General features: G+C 37.1%; 1 pseudogene; it reads left to right on the top strand.

The window, feature by feature from the left end:
• Nucleotides 1–1,566: 1,566 nt before the first annotated feature.
• On the top strand, nucleotides 1,567–4,216 carry LOC113324457 (annotated as a pseudogene).
• The last annotated feature ends 20,319 nt before the right edge of the window (nucleotides 4,217–24,535 follow it).

A 24,535-nucleotide genomic window follows, 5' to 3' on the forward strand; every position in this document is an offset into this window, starting at 1 on the left:
TAAAAATGCAAGTATCAAAAACTGCATAAAATTGTTAAGAGAGTTCATTGAAATAAAAAAGAAAAATTAAAAAGGAAAATTAAAAAATATCGAATTTATGGAGTATAAATTCTTTAGGGAATTTAATTCTTGGAGCCAAATATATTGTCTTTTAAAAGGAATGAAGGATATATTTGTTTCCTTAATTGTACAAATTTCTTTAATATTTTAGATTAGGTCTCATTAATACGCATTTATAAATATAAAAAATTAAATGTTATAATAGAGAGTTCATTGAAAAAATATGCCTACAAACAGAAGCTGAACACAATTTTGAAACTGAGGGAAATGGAATAGAAGACGGTCTTTTTGAAACAGAGGGAGTAGTTTTTTATCCCTGGTCAATAATTTAATTATTTTTTGAACTAAGTAGAAACCATAAAATAGCCACATTATCAGAATAAGGATGTTTGTTTTGATATTGTTAACTTAGATCAATTGCTCTAAGGTCTTTTTGAAAAATATATTTATAGTTTGGTCTAAGAAATTATTGTTTGGTCTTAGGATTAACATTATTCATGATTTTGAAATAGTATCAGAAATTTTCTCTTTTTTTTTCCTCTTTTCTATGTCTTTAAAAAAATAAATAAAAATTTAAAATTTAAATATCTTTTGAACCGTAAATCAGAAAATAATAAATTTTATAGGGGTTTTGTTATCTTGTGCATCCTTGCATAAGATAACCCCCAATCTTTACATTGGGAAGATACAAAAGCAAATATAAAAATAGGAGAGATAGTATAAACTTGCATTGGAGAATGCAAATTAACATAAATTTATAAAATGTGCATTTATTGAAAGTGGAGTTTTGCACTCTCCAATGCAAGAAAACACATCTCTCCTTTTTTTTTGTACCTTCCCAATACAATGATTGGGTGGTTGTTGGGCACTGTGTAATTTATTTATGTTATTTTCAATCCGAGTAATAATATAATCCCTCTGTCTTCGTTTTGGTGTTGTATTGAGTTTTCCTTTATTTGTCCTAAATTACTTGTTATTATTTATATTTTCTCGTTTTTCTTCCCTAGTTTATCCTTTCTGTTCCAATCTAAGGATAATCCGGGCAAAAGAAAAAACGAAAAACTATGAATAATAGCAGGTAAATTAGGATAAATAAAAGAAAACGCAATACAACATCTAAATCAGGACGGAGGGATTATATTATTACTCGGATCGTAATAACATAAATTACACACTCACCTAACTGACAACCACCATCACTACCATTTCATTTCTGAACATAAGAGCCGTATTAATCGATACTCGGTTATCGACAGATTGATCGATAGGTCCTAGGTTATCCACAAACAAAATTTGTCCAAGTTACATTTTCAATCTGATTCCTTCGTTTATAGTGGATTCTACATGTTCCTTGAACACCGTAAATTTCCGATCTGGATGCCGACCTCAAAAGAAAGAATTTTTTTATTGATCTCTTTATAAACATGGGTGAAAATAACCCACCTTCTAACTAGCAGGAATAAACTTAATTTCATTTTCCCCTCCTTTTAACACTTCCTCATTTTCATGTTACTGCAGATAGGAGTTTTAGTAAAAACTCTTAACGTTGCATTGGCGAGTTTGAAACATTGGGTTGCCTCCAAAAAGGTAAATTTACATGATCTTATTGTGTTTCAAGGAAGTAAACCTGGCTTTGATGATTTCGTTAGGAGAGACAATTGCTTAAATGTGTATCGAACTAACCATGGCTGTCATGTTTTTAGGCAAAACTACCTGTGGCTGCATTTCCTTCGACTGCAGAAATTAAGCCAGAGCCACTAGGTCTTGTTCTCATATTCTCCACTTGGAATTTTCCTTTCGGTAAGTACTCATCAGAAGTAATTTAAACTTATTCGTTTAATGTGGTGTTTAAGTTGGTCATGGACTCCCGGGTAGTATTGCATATCCAATTAAGACACTGCTCTGGGGTTGCGCCTTACTTAAATACCAAAATGATATGAAGTATGAGCCCATGAATTCTTCCTATGTTGCCATGCATGTAGAATACTGTCACTAAAATAATTCGGATATAGTTACTTTAGCTAATTAATAACATGTTTTTGTAATGATGATATTGTTATATCTTTCGGTTATTGCTACCTAGTTGTGCAATCTGGGTCCAGGTGATCATGTTAATGATTTATGTGTGCATAGATAATATTTGGGGTAACTCTAAGTGCTATATTTGTTATGTGTTTTTGTTTTCTAAGCATAGGCCTCGCATTCGAACCACTAATAGGAGCAATAGCTGCTGGAAACACTGTTGTTTTGAAACCTTCAGAATTAGCTCCTACTTGTTCTTCCCTGCTTGCAACTGCCATACCAATGTATTTGGACTCCAAAGCTATCAAAGTTGTAGAAGGCGGTGTTATGGTCGCAGAGGACTATTGGAGATGAAATGGGATAAGATCTTCTTCACAGGTGTTTCATTTAAATCAGCATCATTTTCATTAAAATAAATAATGACGTGTAAATTACCTTCATGTTATGTTCTTTATATAAGCAGTTTATAAGCAGAATCGAGACCAAGACCAGTGCAGCATTATCAGGCATTAGCGTTTTATTCAGTATTTAATGGAAATTAATGGTGGCACATTCTCTATAGGGAGTCCACGAGTGGGACGTATTGTCATGTCTGCAGCTGTGAAGCACCTAACGCCTGTTACTTTAGAATTAGGAGGAAAATGTCCTGCTGTTATTTATTCTCTACCACGCTCTTGGGATAGAAAGGTAAATATATGCATGAATTATTTCTTATCACTGAGTTTGCAGATCATTTTTCCATTATGAATGGCGTATTCCAACCTTTCTTCCATCTTCAAACAATCTAACGTTGGAGCATAGTCAATGGTGTCATGAAAGAGTTGTCGCTAAAGGTTTTCTTTGCCATTTTGATTCAAAAGGTTGCTATAAAGAGAATAAGTGCTGGAAAATATGGAACATGTGGTGGTCAAGCTTGTATAGGAATCGATTATATTCTCGTTGACGAGGAATTCGCACCTACACTGGTATGTTATTACTGAATATCCATTTTCTTTCATTCCGCGATTGTCAATCCGAGCATATATAGTAGCCTAGTACTATATGTAACTTTCAGTATGATGACAAATTGACTTTGTTTAGATCGAACTATTGAAAACCTGGATCAAGAGAATGTACGGTGAAAATCCAAGAGATTCAATGACGAGGATTATCAACAAGGAACGTTTCTTAAGATTAAAGAATCTTCTTAAGGACCCTGCAGTCTGTAACTCTATCATTCATGGCGGTTCTTTAGACGAAGATAACCTGTAAAACATTCCGAAACCCATAACCATTTACTTAAAACTATTATATATTTTTGATTTGTTTGTCATTTGTTACTATTTCAGTTACCAACGGAAATCTTCTAAAACTGCAAATACAGGTACATTGAGCCAACAATATTGCTGAATCCTCCACTTGAAGCTGAGATTATGACTGATGAGATCTTTGGTCCATTACTTCCCATAATCACGGTAAATACTTAACAATCCGAAGCTCATATTTCCCCCACATAGTTGATGTTTTCATAATGAACTGAAGTCCATCTATATTTTGGTTTTACAGTTAAAGAAAATGGAGGACAGTATTGAGTTTATAAACTTAAGGCCCAAGCCTCTTGCTATATATGTTTTCACCAATGATAACACGCTAAAAAGACGAATGATAAATGAGACGTCATCAGGAAACCTAGCATTCAACGATGCTGTTATTCAAGTAATTTCTCTAAATTTACATGTACATCCATACTCTACATATATATACAAGTTTAATGAGAGATATTTTAAATATGTTGATGAATTGACGACTCTACTATTTGATTTTTGCAGTATGCATGTGATACAATTCCATTCGGAGGCGTTGGTCAAAGTGGATTTGGGAGGTACCATGGAAAGTTTTCATTCGACACATTTAGCCATGAAAAGGGAGTAGTGAGTAAAAGTTTCTTAACTGAATTTTGGTTTAGGTTTCCTCCATGGACTGCTAATAAGTTGCAGCTACTTAGATTGGGTTACGCATTAGATTACTTCGGGATAGTACTCAATGTGTTGGGATTAAAGAGATCTTAATTTCTTCATCAACCGGGTGAACCATTTTACTATTATTAGCTTGTGTGTATCTGGTAGTGCCGTTGGTAGCTTTTAATAAGTGTGTGCGCCTTTAGCTCAGTTCTGTTATTTTCTACTTTGTGTGCTTGTGCTGTTGATCTGGGTCATGTACGTGTTTCACACGATTTTACTTGTCTATATATAGATGTTGGCTCTTTATTTTAATAAGGTCGATCCTATTTTGTTTCTAATTCCATTCATTTTAAAAAAAAATGAAAAAGAATTCCATTTATTATTATTATGTCCTGCTTTCTTTATGTAATAATTATTTAATTAATATATATCCATGAAATAAGCTCTGTTTGAAGCTTAAAATACATATTTTAGATTCTTTTTATTTATTTTTGGGTTATTTTTATCCTGGCGTTTTTAGGGGCCACTCAAAAGGATTTAGGGGCCAACAATAAAAGAAAAAAGGTCACCCAAAGGGAAAATGTAGCCAGCCCTTATCTCGTGTAATTCGTAATGGCGAAATTACCCTTATATATTCGGAGGATATGATAACATTGTTACCCTCCGAATGCAATCGGAGGCCAAAATATTTGCCAGACGTCCGATTATACGTGGTGCAGTATTTCTTGGTTCGTGTTTTGGATTCAGCGTTAATCGGGAGTTAAATATATTACAAAACCTACCGATTATAAGTTGCCGCAAATTCAAATTTTGAAAGCTACCATAATCGGTAGATATGCTAAATCTAATACCTACCGATTATTGGTTTCTCCACATTCAACTTTCGTCAAATTAGCCGTTGGAGTTTTTGGGAAAAACAAAAAGAGCCGTTGGACCCTAAACCTATATAAAGAAACTCATATCTATCACCCCAATTGCACCAAACTCTTTCCTCTCTTCAGTTTTAATTTTCATAACAAAAAATGGATATTGCTTTTGCCGAAGAAGAAGATTGTGCTATTTATAGAGCGTGGGTTGTGGTAACTACTCATGATCGTGTTCACAAGCTCCACAAATCGGAATCCGAAGAGCAGATATGGAACCGTATCTTAATGGTATTTGAGGCCTTAGATGGTAATCGAATTCGAAGATCATCCAATGACATTAAGATGAGAAAGAATGCGCTAGATAAGGAGATTGACAAACTTGAAGATGAGGAACGGTTTGTTAGGAACGCTTTTCCTTGGTGGACGTATGAAAAACGAGTAAGTATCTCTGTAACTCCAATTCACATTAACAAAAGTTAGTACTAACTTGTTACTCATTCGTAATTTCAGAGAAATCTTGCGGATCGCCGGTATGTGGACCTCTACGGGAAACGATTTGAACATGAAGGATGCTACAAAATCAAGAGGGACAATTTCTATGGTCACTGGAAGTTATGATCTGTTTTAATACTTTTATGGTCAATTAGGAGTATGGATTTAGGTGCTTTTGACGAAATTGTAAGGTTAAGGCCGTTTGAACTTTATGTAATGGATGTAATCGGAGTATTATTAATAAAAACTAGCCGATTATACGAAATCGGTAGATTATTTTGTTAAACAACCTACCGATTGTAATATTCGGTTATTTTATGAGTCAACTTTCTTTCCGATTATGGTGTTGTTTGGTTCCAGGAAACAGTTTTTTTTGAACTTGTAATATTCGGAGGATAATGTTTTTGTAAAGTTCCGAATGTACGATGGCCCAAAAATCAGAATTTGGAAAAACTTATACTTTTCAAATTTTGTCTTTGAAATAATCGGACGTTAAATTAGTTACCAAAACTTCCGAATATGGGATGTCTAACCTTCAATATGGGCCCTTGGAACCACCTGGAGCCATGGCGTGGTTTGTTTTGAACTTGTGATATTCGGAGGATAGGTTTTTTATAAAGTTCCGAATGTACGATGGCCCAAAAATCAGAATTTGGAAAAACTTATACTTTTCAAATTTTGTCTTTGAAATAATCGGACGTTAAATTAGTTACCAAAACTTCCGAATATGGGATGTCTAACCTTCAATATTGGCCCTTGGAACCACCTGGAGCCATGGCGTGGTTTGTTTTGAACTTGTGATATTCGGAGGATAGGTTTTTTATAAAGTTCCGAATGTACGATGGCCCAAAAATCAGAATTTGGAAAAACTTATACTTTTCAAATTTTGTCTTTGAAATAATCGGAAGTTAAATTAGTTACCAAAACTTCCGAATTTGGGCTGTCTAACCTTCAATATGGGCCCTTGGAACCACCTGGAGCCATGGCGTGGTTTGTTTTGAACTTGTGATATTCGGAGGATAGGTTTTTTATAAAGTTCCGAATGTACGATGGCCCAAAAATCAGAATTTGGAAAAACTTATACTTTTCAAATTTTGTCTTTGAAATAATCGGACGTTAAATTAGTTACCAAAACTTCCGAATATGGGATGTCTAACCTTCAATATTGGCCCTTGGAACCACCTGGAGCCATGGCGTGGTTTGTTTTGAACTTGTGATATTCGGAGGATAGGTTTTTTATAAAGTTCCGAATGTACGATGGCCCAAAAATCAGAATTTGGAAAAACTTATACTTTTCAAATTTTGTCTTTGAAATAATCGGAAGTTAAATTAGTTACCAAAACTTCCGAATATACCACACAAATCATTGTCATTTGAACTTGTCTAACTTAGTTACCCAAACAAATTTCCGAATGTACAACAAAATCATTGTCATTTATCTGCTCTTCTTTACTTTACGACCGTGACTACCTCCCAGTCCTGCACGACCACGGGTTTGAGCACCTTCAGTTTGAGCACCTTCAGTTGGAGCACTTCAGTTGGAGCAGCTTCAGCGCTCGATGAAGCTCGAGTTCTTTTACCCGTCTTTGATACTGCCACCTTGGGCTGATGCCTCTTCGTGACTTTCTCCCCAAACTGGGCAGCATAATCTTCGTTATCCATATTATCAACTAGATCTCTAGCCTCTTTGATCTTCTCAGCTGGCATGGGATCTCCGCTCTTCAAGCATGCAGTTAACATTTTGGAAACACGCTTGAACCTATTCACCTGTTTTTTATACGTAATGACATAACATCAAACGGTAATTACCTAAGATTTATAGGAATAATATAAAATGAACAAAAATATAAGAACACGCACCAGTCTATCATAACCAGCTGGTTTGTCTTTGATGATACAATTATAACTTGAACCCGCCGCAGTAGTGTTGGATTTGATTTCACGGATAACCAAAGGATGTGATACCTTGTTATACCAACTCATATAGTCTGGAGAATTTTCATCACCTCGGATGGTTCGTCTACCAGTGTCGATAATGAAGTCATTCCTCTTATCCCAGTTATCAAGAACAGTAGGTGGGCCTGTGTGAACAATCGTGAGATTGTCACCACTAGAAGAACACAACTCCAACTCCAATTTGTAGTAATCCCCCATTTTCTCCAGAGGTTGATGTTGTATATACCCGTGTTGTCGCATCACCCTAGAGGGGTTATACATCACATATCCTGTGGGGTGCCACAATGGTCCAAAATAAAGGGACAAGTCCGACCGAACATTTATATGCCCACTGGCTCGATCTTCCTTGTATGGATCAAAGCATACGTCTGAGGCCTTCAATTGGTCCAAAATCTCCCTCATGCGAATCAACTGCTGCTCTTTGTCCTAGAACGGTTGTCTTCAAATATATACTTTGTTCCTCTAGGAGTACCTTTGCACCACCCCGGGTTCTCTCCGGCCAACTTCAGGATAGGGAAGTGGTCATAGATCCATGCCTATATACATAAGAAACCAAGTTTTAGTAAATAGATTGTGTATATTCGGTTCTAATATCAAAAGAATATTTCCGATTGTATATAATCGGGAAAACAATTAAGTACGTAGCCACCGAATAACCAACATTCGGAAAATAAGATGGATCAATTCCTACCGAATATGCGTCATTTGGAGTTCAGTAACCTATAGCTTTTCTGGCCTGTATATTCGGTTCTAATATCAAAAGAATATTTCCGATTGTATATAATCGGGAAAACAATTAAGTACCTAGCCACCGAATAACCAACATTCGGAAAACAAGATGGATCAATTCCTACCGAATATGCGTCATTTGGAGTTCAGTAACCTATAGCTTTTCTGGCCTGTATATTCGGTTCTAATATCAAAAGAATATTTCCGATTGTATATAATCGGAAAACAAAGTAAGTACTTAACCACCGAATAACCAACATTCGGGAAAAGAGATGGATAATTTCCTACCGAATATGCGTCATTTGGAGTTATGGATATGCATCATATGTATTGTCTACTGAATAACTATAGAGTGAGTTATAGAGTTAAAGAAAAAACCTGCAATAGAGCCACATTCCCGGCAACTTGGCAGGTTCCTAGCCTCGAATCCTTTCTCAACTCTTCCATCAAGAATGCTAGGCATGCCGTGCCCCAAGAATAGTCACCGACTTCATGGAGAGGATCCAAAAGTTGTATAAGGTTGGCGTCGATCCGGTTGCCAGAAGTATTGGGGAATATGACACATCCCAACACACAAAGGAGATATGCGGTGGCAGCGTGGTTCACTTGCTCATCAGTTAACGTTCCATTCTTTTCCTTCTCCAAGGTGCCTCGAAACATATTCATCAAAGCTGTAATGTTGATCTGTCTTGTTCTGTAACTTGCATGCCTCCTAAACTCTGCTGTTGTTGTCTCTTCATCCCAACCTAAGCACTTGTTAGTTAGAGAATAAAGTTGTGCCCAACTTAACTGCTTTGTGTAGTTAAACTTCACAGCTGTGCCTTGGTCGGGAAGGTTAAGAATCTGCACAACATCATCCGGGGTGATCGTCATCTCCCCAAACGGCATATGGAAAGTATCGGTCTCAGGATACATTCTCTCCACGAACGCCGATATGGCCACACGATCATGTTCCAACAATGAATTCGTCCCTGCTCGACGGGTGGGTCTTGCAGTCAAGCTCCCTTCTGCCTTTGCACTCGAGGGCCAATCTCCGTCCTGCCCGAGGAAACCTTTGCACGCCTCCGTTACCTTTTGGGAGTCCCCCGCCTGACCACTCGGCCATGCCGCCAAACAAACAGATATAAAATAGAGGGAACGCTCTCTTCTTTATTATTTCTTGGACCTCAAATTTCGGCATTAGCTAACCCCGAGTTGGCAACAATTGTCTTGAACCTTTCACATTCACCGGATAAAGGCCACGCAAGCATTTTTGTTGGTGCGGCGGTAGGTTTGAGTAGACGGACCGCATCTTGATGATCCTATTAATACAAGTATTACGATATAACACATAGAAAATACATTAATAAAAAATAGTAATTTTATTACCTCGGTTTCATATATTTCTCTGGCCCATGAGTCTTTGTATCCAAATAGCAATTTTCCTCCATCCGCTGGTAGTCCAAGGATTGTGCCTGCTGGAATACCCTTCTTCTTCAAGTGCTGAGGGACAAGATGTGATGCTTTCTTAGCAATATCCTTCCTTACAACATCTTTTCCTTTTTTGGCTTTTTGGGTACCACTTGGTTGTCCTTCTTATTCTACTCTTGCCACTGGATCAACTGGTTCAACACTTGGTCCTGCAGTTTGTTGAGCGGCTTGTTCAACACTTGGTCGCACCCGTTGTTCACTGCCTTGTTGTTCAACAGTTGGTTGCACTCCTTGTTGACTGCTTTGTTCTTGTTCGCTTTGTTGAGCACCTGAATTATCTTTGGCACTCCTTTCCCTCCTAGCACTAGCTGTCACTTTCTTCCTCCCTTCTCGACTTTGTCTAAACAATAAAGAAAGGAACAATATTTACAAACTATACAATCAGAAGACAAGGTATGGAAATATAACCCGAATGTACACATTCGGACGTAAGAAGACACATATTGTTCCCGAATACAAAACAATCGGAAGCTAACTAAACATATTTGCAACCGAATATACATCAATTGGAGTTCAGAAGCTGTAAATTTTTCATCCTACACAATCGGAAGAAAAAGTGCACCTCTATAACCCGAATGTACAAATTCGGAAGTAAGAAGACACATATTTTTTTCGAATGAAAAACAATCGGAATATAACTAAACACGTTTACAACCGAATATTCATCAACTGGAGTTCAGAAACTCTAAAATTTTATCCTACACAATCGGAGGTATAAAACATTATATTGTCTTCCGAATAAATACTGGCCCCAAAATGGGATTTTTCCTATATCATAAATTTTGAGATTTTTTCAATATATATATTCGGTAGTGTGTGTTCTTCCGAATACTTTGTGTCTACTTAAATATATTCGGTAGCCAAAAAATTCATTAAACTACCGATTATTAGCAGTTTGTATCCAGGAAGATATGGCCACCAATATTCGGCAGATAATCATCAAATCTTTCTCCCGAATACTGTCGATGTTCTTGAAAAATGAAGAACACGACTACATTCGGAAGTAAATGAGCATGCATATCGTCCGAATCTGGATAAATAACCGAAAACCCTAGAATTTTTTTTTCTCGATTCGACGAATTAAAGCGAAATAAACCCCAAAAATGATAGATTCTTACCTAATTGGGGCTATTTGAAGTTGACGAAGTGTTTGAGTCTCGGAATCGCCACCACCGACTACATTGCCGGGTACTTGTTCTTCGCGTTCTTCTTCATTTGCAGCAAGAATTTCTTTATTTCTTGCTAAAATTCCAATGTTTGGATCGATACCCCGAGCAACATTTTTGGTTCTAGGTCTGTGGGTTTCATTTCTCTTATCCATTGTTTTATAATCGAATCGACGATGTTTTGATTTTACGATTCGCGGCGATGTTTCGGTTGAACGAGGAAATTTTTTTTTTCTTCCACAATCGGAAGATAATATGAAACTGGAAGAAGAAGAGTTGAAATGAGTAGAATTGTTTTTGATTTGGTTTTTATACAGTTTTACCAGAAGGGCATTTATGTAACTTCAATATCATATAGGGTACCCCTTAACTAGAGTCTTTGGCTGGGTATAAATTGATGGCCCCTAAATCCTTTGGGATGGCCCCTAAAAACGCCAGGATTTTTATACTTTAGTATTCATATTTTTATTTTTGGGTTATGTATTTTTGTTGATAATTTTATTTTGCTAACCAGTTGTTCACAAATTGTGTGTTGGTATTTGTATTTTTTGTCGACGTCAACGATAACTCTAGATGTGACGGCCATCTGTTCCTATCCCGGATGTTATTGAATCAATTTTCTTGTGCTAATGCATCAATTGGATTGAAAATGTGGCAACTTATTGTAAGATCTTTAGATCTCATCCTATCTTTTTTTTTTTGGAAAATCCCATCCCTCCTAAATCAACTGATTCAGCCACTATTTTAATTTTTCAATTGCATCTTCATAACCTAAACGACTTAATATTTAATCTGTTTCATGAAAGTTGTGATAGTTTAAGTTTGCACAATTTTTAAGAAAAACGTGAGAGAGAATGTACTTTTTTTCCTTCTTTTTTTTGTTAAAACTTTGACTTGACTTACTTCACAAACAAAAAACGGATATTTGTAGATGTTAAACCGTTAGAAAGATTATTAAAAGACCTACCTGGTGTGTATAAACATGATTACCAAATTCTTGATATTTCTTAGCTTTCCTAGTTTGGGGCCTAGTGTGATTATTTGTGGCCTGTAGTTTTCTTCAACCAACCTAGAGAAGGGGATATGGGGTATCTAAAATATGGTAAAATACTAAATTACCCTTTAAAGAAACTTTAATGATTTCTAAAATAAATACAAATACAACATCATAATCATTTCTATTAACAAATTCAAAAATCTTTAATCAAATCAAAACCCAATTTTTTTTTCAATTTCCATCAAAATCAATAACTAAAACCTAATCTCAAACAACAATCAAATTCATATTTTTGGGGGGTTATGAAGGGATATTCGTCGACAGACAATTCGAGTGATTGAGTTAAATCCCTTTAATTTGTTCCTTTTAAGAGAAACTCAACAATGATTTAACTATGAATCTCTGAAATTTTTCTGAAAATGGTCTCATAATCGGTTTATGTGTGCATTAGCGTAAACCGATTGTACTTGATGTCACCAGGAATCAGATTTTGTTACACACATACATAAACTGATTTTGGGTTGATGTGATGAACATCAACCATAATCGGTTTAATCTAATGCACATATAAACCGATTTTGGGTTCAAGTATGGATTTGTAGAGAAATCAAGAATCAGTCTTTATGTTCCTCATATATAAACCAATTATGGAAAAATATTTATTTCATATTATTCCAAATTCACGATCGGACTATACGTGCGTCTATATAATCTGATTATTGTCGCAAACAACTATTATTTTTTTTTGAAAATGATAGTCGTTGGTCCCTTCTGTATATAAAGAGGATAGTCTATCCTCTACCATACACTACCTTATTCAAAGATTTTGTTTTTCATTGTTCATTTTTTAATTTGAAGATGTCAAGTCCATCATCATCAACTACCACCAATTCATTCGAACACATACTTAGAAGATGCAAATGAATTACTCCATCATCATCAACTACCAATTCATTTAAAGACATACTTCAAATAAGAAAATGAACTACCACATCATCGTCGAATACTGTGGTGGAACAAGAAGACGTACTCAAGGAAAAGAAACAAGGTGAAGACCAATTCCAACTAAGGCATAGATTGAAGGATGTTGAGGAAGAGACCGAATGGGTTAATAATTATTACATAGTCAAGGATATTCCCGGGAAACATCAACATGAGAGTACATTTTGGATCCAAGTTGCATCAGGTCCTTTCGTTCCAAAGATGGGAGATAGGTACAGAAAACCACGCCATGATTATCGACCCGATTACGTTTATTCAAGAACGATTCACGTTAAAAAAAATTCCCCAAGTACAACGAGTTTCTCGCTAGGCATAGTGGAGACATGTTTGCGGTACATGATGCTTATACCAAGTGGAGAGGAGAGTCGTTTTATCATTTCGAAGTCGCATTGATAGTTGAATCTTGCACTAAGAAATAAAGAAATTTGTTTTTTTTTGCAGTTACAAGATCAATGTGTTAGTCCAGTACCGTGCTAGTTTATCGTTGCAATGTACTAAGTTTGAATTCTAACAGTTTATGCAAAGTGGAAATGGACCACAGTCGGATCATGTTGAACCATATGTACTCCAATTGTGGAATTAAAAGTTTTTTGTTTTTCTGTAACTTATTTTATCCAAAATAAGATTACATCGACCGATTCTGAATGAATTCTCAGGAAAGTTTTGATCAGAATTGGTTCATAGTAACTCCAGCTTAAACAACTTCCTCGTCGAATTCAGAATCGGTTTATAGTTCATTCCATACAAACCGATTCTGAAAAGATGCAGCTTACTAGCTTCAGAATCGGACTTTAAAAACGTATATGTAAACCGATTATATTACAAATGTCATGAATTTAACGTAACCAAAAAAGACAAATCACTTTCATCCATTAAGCTTGGTTCATTTTGCAACATACAATATACTAAAGCGACACTTGGAAAATACTTATTCCAACACTTGGAGACCTTTGATTTGATCCGGTTCGACTAAATCTTCCCACCTCTTCATGTTGGGATCGTATTTTTCCAGTCATTCCTTGGTAAGCTCCGAGTCATCATGAAACCTACACGCCGGTGGTAATGGACAATCTTCACATAGTCTAAAACCGGTATAATGAATGTTGTTATGGTTGAATAAAACAATTCTTCGATCATTAAGCGATTCATCCCAAATTGTGTATTTTGGTGCGTATGTAAAATATGTTCCCTAACCAAATAGATGAACAACGCAGTTCCACGTTTCTACCAAAAGATGACCACATAGAGGCATGCTCATCCGATACTCTCCGGTAATTGGTGTATTCCTCTTTGGCCCTTGTACTCTAGCAACCATTTTATCAAATTTCGCTTCTTTGTCTTTTCTTGTTCCTTCCTTCATCATCGAAATGTAAAATTCCTTTCTTCTTGTAGGTGTAAGGCCATCATATTTCTAAGATATTTGAAAAAGCGGGGGTCTAACAACCACAACCAATATTTCGATTTGGGAATCTGTATGGACTAACTCCAATATATTTCCAAGAGAATCAACTAGACAGTCAGACTCAATCAAGGAAAATACATCCAAGAGTTATATCTCTATTTCTCAAATCAATCTAGAATCGAACAGGTAGGAATCTGTGAGCCGGATCAATAAGAGAAATAACGTGAACGGTACCAAAGACCAATGTTCAAGTGTCAATCAATTTATATCAACAAGCAAAGGTTGGATTATCTAATTGATTGAACTACGCGCACAACCTGTGATATTTCAATTATATAAAAAATATAATGCGGAAAATAAATAACACATACACCAGAAATTTTGTTAACGAGGAACCGCAAATGCAGAAAAACCCCGGGACCTAGTCCATATTTGAACACCACATTGTATTAAGCCGCTACAGACTCTAGCCTGCGACCAATTAACTTCGAACTGGAATATAGTTGAGCCCTAACCAATATCACACTGATTAAGGTACAATCGCGTTCCTTACGCCTCTTAATCACGCCGGATTCTGCGCACTTGATTCCCTTAGCTCATCTCACCCACTGCTAAGAGTTGCTACGACCCAAAGTCAGATAAACAAATTTGTCTCATATTGAAAAGCCTATTGAATAGATAAATATGTCTTCCACATAAATACCTACGAGTTTTTGTCCCGTCTTTTGATAAATCATGGTGAACAGGAACCAATTGATACACCGGTCTAATATTACCGAAGAATAACCTAGTAATAACAATCACCTCACAATAATCTTAATCGTATGGAAGCGAAACAAGATATTGTGGAATCACAAACGATGAGATGAACATGTTTGTGACTACTTTTTATCTTACCTATCGGAGATTGAATCTCGATCAAATCTTAGAGAAGGTAGTACTCAACACGATAGAACAAAGTAAGATCAGAACACGCAACTACATAGAAAATAGTTGGGTCTGGCTTTAGAATCCAAATGAAGTCTTCAAGTCGTTAACCTATAATGGTTTTAGGAAAAACATAGGTTAACGGAGAATCGACTCTAGTCGCAACTAGTATCACACATGAGGTGTGGGGATTAGGTTTCCCAGTTGCTAGAGTTCTCCCTTATATAGTCTTCAAATCAGGGTTTGCAATGAATGTTACCTTGGTAACAAAGCATTCAATATTCGCCGTTAGATGAAAACCTGATTAGAATCAAGCTAATATATTTCAACCGTTAGATCGAACTTAGCTTGTTATACACAAATGAAATGTGACTTCCTTTAGGTATGAGTAATCGTACCCAAACGAGTGCACATGGTTGGCTCAAAAATAGTTAACCGAAGTTAGCCATATGAACAGTTTCATATCAACCTTGTTCATCTTAATCACAACTAGTTCAAATGATTCAAATGAAACTAGTTATGGAATTGTTCAATTGTTTATATTCTATAGAAGTATACAAGACACAATTGAAACAAAATCGATTTTGATTCACTTGAAACAATTCATGAACATTATATCCGCGGCTTGCAAAAGATTGCATTCCTTATTATATAAATGTATTTGTTCATGAAAAAACCGATTTTAGAACTTAACCCACTCAAGTATGCAAACAGGTACGCATACTTAGAGTTTCGGGCTTGGTCTGGGTTCACCAGTATGCGAACAGGTACGTATACTGTTGTACATGACCAACCTCATTTGAATTCCTGGACTTGAACTGTTAAGCCGGTACGCATACGGGTATGCATACTAAGTTCCCAGACTTCAACTACTAAACCAGTACGCATACGGGTATGCATACTATGGTTCCCAGACTTGGAATAACTTGCAACAGTCAGCATACAAGTACGCATACTGTGCTATATCCAATCAATGGTTAATCGTTCTAAACTCCATTTTAATCATTGAAATATTCTTGGAAGACGGGAATAGCTGTCCCACACAAACTATTAACTTCAAAGCAATTTTCAAGTGATCAATAGATCAATACGAAACATTCCGAGTCTACATCAAATAACTGTCTCACATAAATCATGTAAGATGTTACCATGCGATTTTCACATGATCATCTTTTGACTTTCTTCAAGAATAAAGATGAACTTGGTTAAAGCGAAAGCTTACCAACATATGTTTCGAGAAATATGTAAGCGATTTAAACTCACCTCGGAATATCAAATGTGTATATAGTAAAGTCTATATAGCTATACGAATTTTGTCACAATAGGATATAGAATAGAAATAGACTTCTGAGAGTGATAGATGAGTTCAAGTCTCCACATACCTTTTGTTGATGAAGTTCCACAACCTCCCCCTAGTAGTTCTTCGTCTTCAATCGATAAACGTCGTGAAGTCTAATGCTCAACTACACATTCTATCCTAATCCGAGACATAGTTGTAAGTAGACTAGAAATCAAGACTTATAGTTTTGGCAACTAAACTTGACAAACAAGCTTGAGATAACAACGCTTGTAAGTTCGACCGTGCAGTGCTCTAACAATCTCCCCCTTTGTCAATTTTAGTGACAAAACTATTAATACATATGGATTATAAAATAAATAAACTTTGTAGCTTTTCATCCAAATGCTTGATTTCCTTGGTTCTTCAACATTACTTTAAGTATTCGTTACTTCCAAGTACTCCAGTGATTCTGAACGTGTTCAACTCAGCATCATAGTTTTTGAAGATCCATAGCCATAACAATAAGAAAACAATTGTTCTCAATCATTGTTATACAGTGTCATAGTATTATTACACAACATCATAGTTCAATTGTATTACAACTTTGACAATAATACTATGGTGATATGTATCGCTCCCCCTTAGTCAATACTTCATCTCACAATGAAAACCACTCCCCCTTACATAATGATCCGTAAACCGTATGTATTTGTAGTGTGAACTACACATTAATTCTCCCTTTTTTGTCAATATAAATTGGCAAAGGTATGAAAACTAGTGGGATCATAATGAAATTAGCATAGAGCTACTTCATGACTAAAAGAGAACATATCAACTTTGTTTCGATGATTTCACATAGTCAAAACTTAGTGTATTCATCAAGGAGTTTATAAAGATACAAGAAAACTCCTACAATATTCCACAGCCGCACTCCCCATAAATATTTTGCAATTAAGCACAAGTTCAATTAAGAACCCTCCCTCATAAAATGTCATTCCCGAAAGAACAACAAGAGCGACCTTACTTTTGCACGAAAAGAAGGATTTCTTTGGACATTAACAAATCACATGAAATATGAATTTGTATTTCTTGATGGTGGATTTTCGGCAAGGTCTAAAATTGTAAAATCATGATACTGCATGTTTCTGTCCCGGCTTCAGGAATGTATGTGACGATTCATATTTTATGATCCGTGAACCACTTCGTGATATCTGACTGATCGAGCATTCCTCTCAAAGCTATGATGAATATGTTTCTCGAAAGGCCTCTCATCTGAGCTTTCGATGCTTCACACATTTGATCATCACCTCCATATAGAATCAAAATGATTGGGACGGCTCCCAGACATATTGCATGCTAGTATCGAGCCTAACGCCTTCAGAACATCACGCTGCTCGTTGTTCTCTGACTACGTAGAGAGACCGTGTATAGAATCTATTAATGATTGAGCGGCTCCTAGACATATTGTATGCTATTATAGATCCTAACGCCTTCGGGACGTCACGCCATACATTGTTCCCTGACTATACACTCCCTCAGAACGAGTATGATGCTTCAATTATCTCATATCTCAATTCTGCAAATAGGTTAATTCTAGCGTTTCATTCATCAACTGAATGCCTAGAAAATAATCTACTCTATCTCATTACTCCATTTCATGGATGATCCTCAGCTAGACTCCATGGATTAGTAATAGATACTCAACTCATTTTATTACCCCGCTTTATGAAATATTCTCAGCTGGATTTCATGAATTAGTGATAAGTACTCAAATAATTCTTATTATTACTCCGTTTCATGAATCATTCTCAGCTAAAATCATGAATTAATAATAAATATTCACTGATCGGGCATCTGGGCCACCATTGAGTAAGCCCCGAGAAAATGGTGCGAGTGTACGTAGAAAATATGGACAAACGAGGAAACCTGTGCAAAATAGGGAGGAAAATAATATCAATAAAATAATAAAGAGGCGCCTAAACGGACCGGGCCACCTAGATGTCCGTCCATGCCCTAGCCGTGGCCAGTCCCACACCTTACAATTCTTTATTTTCTCATATTATTATTTCTTTCATCTCATGAAACTCTATCGTTTGAGCAAAAACCCTAGTTTTTCAATATTTTCTCAAATATTGCTCAAACCATGAAAAAGCCAAATAGTCAAATAATCACATGACCGACTAGGCTTCTCACGTCAAAAATTGAAATATTATTATTTTAATATTCTCAAAGTATCGGTCGCATAAGAAAATTTCTACTTGCTCATTCGAGCAAAATTGAGAGTTTCAGTCAAGATCAAACTCTTCTGAATATCAAAAATATTGCTCAAACGCGCACCAGAAAATACCAAAAATCTCAGGACTGAGACACGGGAAGTATGGTGACATGGGCATGCCACCTTGACCGACCATGGTCGACCCTTAGGCTTGCAAGGAGCCGGTCCCAAACTCTTTCATAATTTTGACCTAATTAGCTCTCAACAGTTCATATTGGGTCCAAACTCTCTCCAACCAACTTGGAATTTGCTCAATCGACCACCAACTGGTCCCACGGACATCAAGGGCCGGTCCCATGACCCTTTGGTCGGTCCTCATCTCTCCATAATTAGTTTTTATTACTTAACGCTCAGACGAGCCTATTCTAATAAATGATTAAATCAGCATTTGATCATTCTTTCTCCAACTGGTGAACAAAGGACTTTGATGCATGCTCACTCGAGCATCTGGGCGCTATATGGTTGACCATCATCCCATTGAGCCGGTCCCTCCTTCACTCAGTGACTTATTTTCAGTAAGTCATCAATTGATGAGCAATCTTCGAACTGAATGCTCTACAAATCATAAATTTTGAGCAAGTTCAACCACTAATAATTTTTATGTTCATCCATCAATCAACATCTGGATTAGTTACATAATATTCGGCCCAGCTACCAATATTTTAATTAGTATATTATTTGGTCATGCTACCAATAATTCATCAAATGAGCAATATTTTCTCAGATGTTAGAATATTGATTCAATTATCAATATTCAGTGATTCATCAAATGAGCAATATTTTCTCAGATGCTCGAATATTGATTCAACTATCAATATTCAGTAATTCTTCGAATGAGCAATATTTGCTCAGATGCTCGAATATTGATTCAACTATCAATATTCAGTAATTCATCGAATGAGCAATATTTGCTCAGATGCTCGAATATTGATTCAACTATCAATATTCAGTAATTCATCGAATGAGCAATATTTACTCAGATGTCGAATATTGATTCAACTATCAATATTCAGTAATTCATCGAACGAGCAATATTTACTCAGACGAGCAATATTTTCTCAGACTATCAATATTCATTATATTGATTCAATTATCAACATCATTCATACTAGAACTATACGTCCCAGCAGACATGCTCGATCCATGAATCATAGAGTATTTGGAAATCATGCTCGACTGAATAATACTTAGACTCACCGTCTAATCAAGTCAACGACTGACTAATCAAATACACGTCTGCCTTGCAGACTCCACATTCGTGACACATCAATCACGTCACACTGGGGGATATTAATTAGGGTTTTGGTATGGAGGCCTACGGAACGTGTGTTCATCCACGATGAGAAATGTGAGTAACTCGTGCAAGCAGTTGAGGGAGTTAGCAAAGTAGTGGGTGGACAATCAACCAAGTCTCTGCACGACCTAGAACTGGTTTAACCACGATTTTCACTTTCCCACTCTTTCACTCGAGCAACCGTCACACTTGTTGGGGGGATCAATGTGTCTACATTCTTGCAATATAAATAAGTTTCCGAATTCACGATTGAGGAAAACACTAGTCAAATAGACAACATCCATCGTCTAACCAATAATCATCATGTGAGAAACAATCTCTCTCATTTGAGCAAAATTTAAACTTATTATTCATTTGAATAAACCCACAACACATTCACAATCATTGATCTCACACACTTCTCAGCTTCCCTCCTACAGATAAACCATCTTCCCTCTTTGTGACCGAATTGAATCTGGAACGGCCATTTCTTGGTTTAGGCTGGAGTCCTACAGATTGATCTCTCAAACTCAAAGCACTCTCGTGCATTGCATCTGTTTGAGGTTAGGCAGTTTGCTCGGTTGAGGAGTCTCCGTCCGCACGATCGTCTCTCCATTTCTCGAAAAAACAGTAAATCATTTTTCCCCATCAACAGATTGGCGACCACAGTAGGAGATTAATCTCTCGGTTGCCAGCTCAAACTTTCACAAAATGGTTGATATTAGGTCAGGTTCAGTTACAAATCCTAACCCAAACAATGATAGCACTAGCAATAGTGGTGGTACTCCAGAAACTACCCGCTTCCAACAACGGTGTTTGGAAGCAATCCTCTCTTCGGCCGGTCTCTCGAAGAAATCAGAGAAAATCCGCCTACCATAGCTGATATCATGATGGTGGAAGAGACTCTCGCCAAAAATCAGATTAACATAGGTACCACTCAGAAGGGGTTATATACTTATCTCAAAACTCTCACCTATAAGATGATAGAGAAAAATCAGGAGAAATGAAAAGCCAAAGAAACATCTCCAGCTGTTGATCCCGAAATCTCTCCAATCCACGTGGTAGATGATGATGAAGTCCGCAAAGCTGCATAAGACCCACCAGTATAGGAATGTACAGGTTTCATTACTCATGAAGACCTGGAACGCTTTTTGGAGGCTCGAGGAAAAGAAAAGACATCATCTGTCCACCGTCACCAACCTCCATGTCATGCTGCTACACAGAGGATCCCTCTCCCAAAAAGCTATACTTCCCCAACATTCACTCTTTACAATGGAACGAGGAATGCCCAAGAACATGTTTTCTATTCCTGTAGGCATTAGCAGAGCATGAACACAACCATGTCATATGTTTGAAAAAATTCTCAAAGTCTCTGACAGGCCGAGCATATACATGGTACAACAACATTGCACCAGGGAGCATTACTAGTTGGGGTGAAATGGTTAATGATTTTACTGGAAATAATTCTTCGTCTCATAGCATATTACTCTCTCTGAACAATGAACATCCGAACGACTACGTGAAAAGGTTCAGAGTCCAAGCTCTGGATTGTCATGACCCGAATGTCACTGAACAACAACTGGTGGACTTGTGCATCAAAGGAATGATCCAAGTCTACGAGCCTTGCTGGAAAATCTCCGGTTCCAGACTTTTTTAGAACTTCATGAAGCAGCCAAGCGATCAGCAACTACTTCTCAGGCCTTACTGGAAAGAAAAAGAGCTGTAAAAGTCGAGGAACCGCGAGAAACTCGAGGCAGTGCCAGGCCCCTGATCAACAAGCAGTATAGTCTCCAACCTTCCATGAATGTTTCTAAAGGAAGCAAGAGGAAAGTTGAAGGGCAGCAACATAAGAACGTTCCTCCAACATCCCATCCTACAAAAGCATCAAGGAAGGACAACCAAACTCAAAATGCACAAGCACCGACTCAGCATCCGCAGAATGACCAGGAAGAACCAGACTTTCCTTTGCCCATTGAAGAGGTGATTGAGCTATTGGAAGTCTGGATCCAAGATGGTGCGATCAAACTACCTCATGTTAGGAGAGAGCCAACTGAGGAGGAAATGGAGAATCTACGCTACTGCCGCTTTCATAGGTTTGTGAATCATCCAACAAGTGATTGAAAAGTTTTGAAACGCATATTCAAAGAGAATGCCGATTCAGGAGAACTGGGGACTGAAAGAGTACACAAGAATCCTCTCCCAATCAGAACCTTTACACTCTCTGAACAACCAATCAAAGAAGAAGTTCAATCGTTGATCGAGCATATCCGTGAATTGCTTTATTTATCTAAAGACCAAAGGAAGGAAATGTTTGCGGCTTTGAATCATATAGTATCTGGGAAACGTCTGTTCATTCCAGAAACGCTCCCTGAGCCTCCGGTGACTGACCGAGAGATGTATGATTAGGGACTTCTTACCACAGTCAATCTCAAAGGAAATGAATTCAAGAGAGTGTTGGTCGATATTGGAAGGTCTATCAATATTATCCCTTTGAAGACTCTCAGAGATGCAGGCATCACTCGACAAGAAGTCCCTCATGCTCCTATCTCAGTCATAGATCATGAAAGAATACCCAGGGACGCGTATGTATATATCATTCTCAAAATGAAAATTGGTTCAACCTGGGAGGAAACCAAGCTTCACATAATCAGGGAAGATCCAGGATATGATATAATCCTCGGATGAACGTGGATTCATGCTGAAAACAGCACCTTCAATTTCACATTTCTCTGTTGAAGAAAGCTCTGATTTGGAAGAAATAGAGGATACTCCATCGTTCAAGCATATGGAGAAAGTTAAAGCCTTGATGGAGATAACACAAAAACTTGAAGAAAATGCGCACGCATTCGTCAAAAGGTTCTGCACTCAGGCAAGTCTTATTCCCCCTCATGCGTCTATATTATCAACTTTCAAACATGCTTCCATGGTCCGGGGACTCGATCTTTCTCACAACCTAGCTATTACCAAATGTTATGAGTGGGTAGTCTCACCTCGACAATATTTTACTAAATGGTTGAATGTGCAGCCTCTTCAAACTGAGCATCTCACCTGAAAATTTGTTACTGAGATGATGAACAATTGCAACAAAGAATATCTTGGATATCCTCCTGTGATTTTGCACGAGTGTTCATATATACCACAAGATCAGAAAGCTTCATTGGCCGCACGAGCATGGAATTCCACTGTAAGAGGAATACCGAACCAACAGAAGATCTTCAAGGCACGAGCAGTCAAGCCTAACAATTTTCATGAAGGATATTTAGTTCTCAAAGCAACTAAGCGCAATTTCCATTCTACAAGGAGTTCTAACTGGGAAGGACCTTTCATGATCGCTAAGTCTGTGGTTGGTGTATACTAAAAATTGATCAACATGGATGGAAAGACAAGCGTGGCAATAATACACGAGCATTGGATTAATTAAAGCCTTTGATGTCCGAGGCATTCTGTGTTTGAGGTGTTGGACGTTTGCACAAACACCGAGGCTGCTTAAGTTTCTTTCTAGGATTTTCTTACCTGTATTTTCAATTCCTCCAAAACGTATGCAATACTTGCATTCAATATTTGAATTCAACAATTAATCAAAGTTCATTTACTTAAAAGAAAATCTCTATTAAATCCAAAAGAAAATCCTCAATCATCTACTTATCCACAATCAATCAAAATCAAAACCAAAATAAAATCTCACACCTCTAAGAAGTTCAGAGTTCAAGGGACGTTGAAAAGGAAACTAAAGGAAATCAACAAAGAAAGATTTTTTCTCCTCTGCAATCTTCAGGTCTCGCAAGGCTGCCTTCCCCAACTTCAATTCTTCCATAAACTGGGCGATCTTATCTACTTCTTCATCACAGCATCACTGGTCAGGGGTACATTTTTCTCGACTGCTTCTTTAATGGCTTCAATTCTCTCACGAATCCATCCCACATTGAAAACCACCTTCTCAGAATGGTCGAAGTTGTACTCCCAATCAAAGAGTTCATCTGGAGTGACGGTACTTCTAGCCCTGGTTTGTATACCGTCTATAACCTGTAGGATAGCTCCTACTTGATTTGTCAAGAATTAACTTTGTTTGGGATCTTTGATAACGACGATATGACCATATCTCTTCCATAACTCCTTATATATGCCGGCATATACAGTAGGAACGTTAAATCCACCAACTAGTTCATGATACGGGAGAAACTCACCAAATGAAGGAGAGAAAATTACACATGCAGTAGAATATTTATGCATTACCATGCGAGTCTCAGATATTGGGGAAGCTTCTCCTATCTCTGTAATAATTCCTTCTACCGATGGAATAGGAGCAATTTCTTCTATCGTAGTTTCTTTTATTCCTCGCCCGGTTCCTTCCATCTCTGAAGTGATGACGACTTGAGCATCTTTCTCCTCAACAAATTCAGTAGCAATGCTCTCATGACCCTGATATGCGGATATGGTAATATCACCCTCTTGATTCGACACATTGTTCGAATCATCATTGGCTCCATTATTTTCAACTTCAACATTCGACACCTAATGTGGGGATTACACGGGATTAGGACGCTCCAAGCAAGGAAATCAAAATCAATCATCAAATTCAGAATGTAAGTGATATAACATCATTAAAGTTATTAATTATGCATTAAATACATGAGAAAATGGTATAAAAGTCATAAAAAGACGTTTTGCAACAAACTCGT

The sequence above is a fragment of the Papaver somniferum genome, chromosome 11 (genome assembly GCF_003573695.1).
Source record: "Papaver somniferum cultivar HN1 chromosome 11, ASM357369v1, whole genome shotgun sequence".
NCBI classification, from domain to species: Eukaryota; Viridiplantae; Streptophyta; class Magnoliopsida; order Ranunculales; family Papaveraceae; genus Papaver; species Papaver somniferum.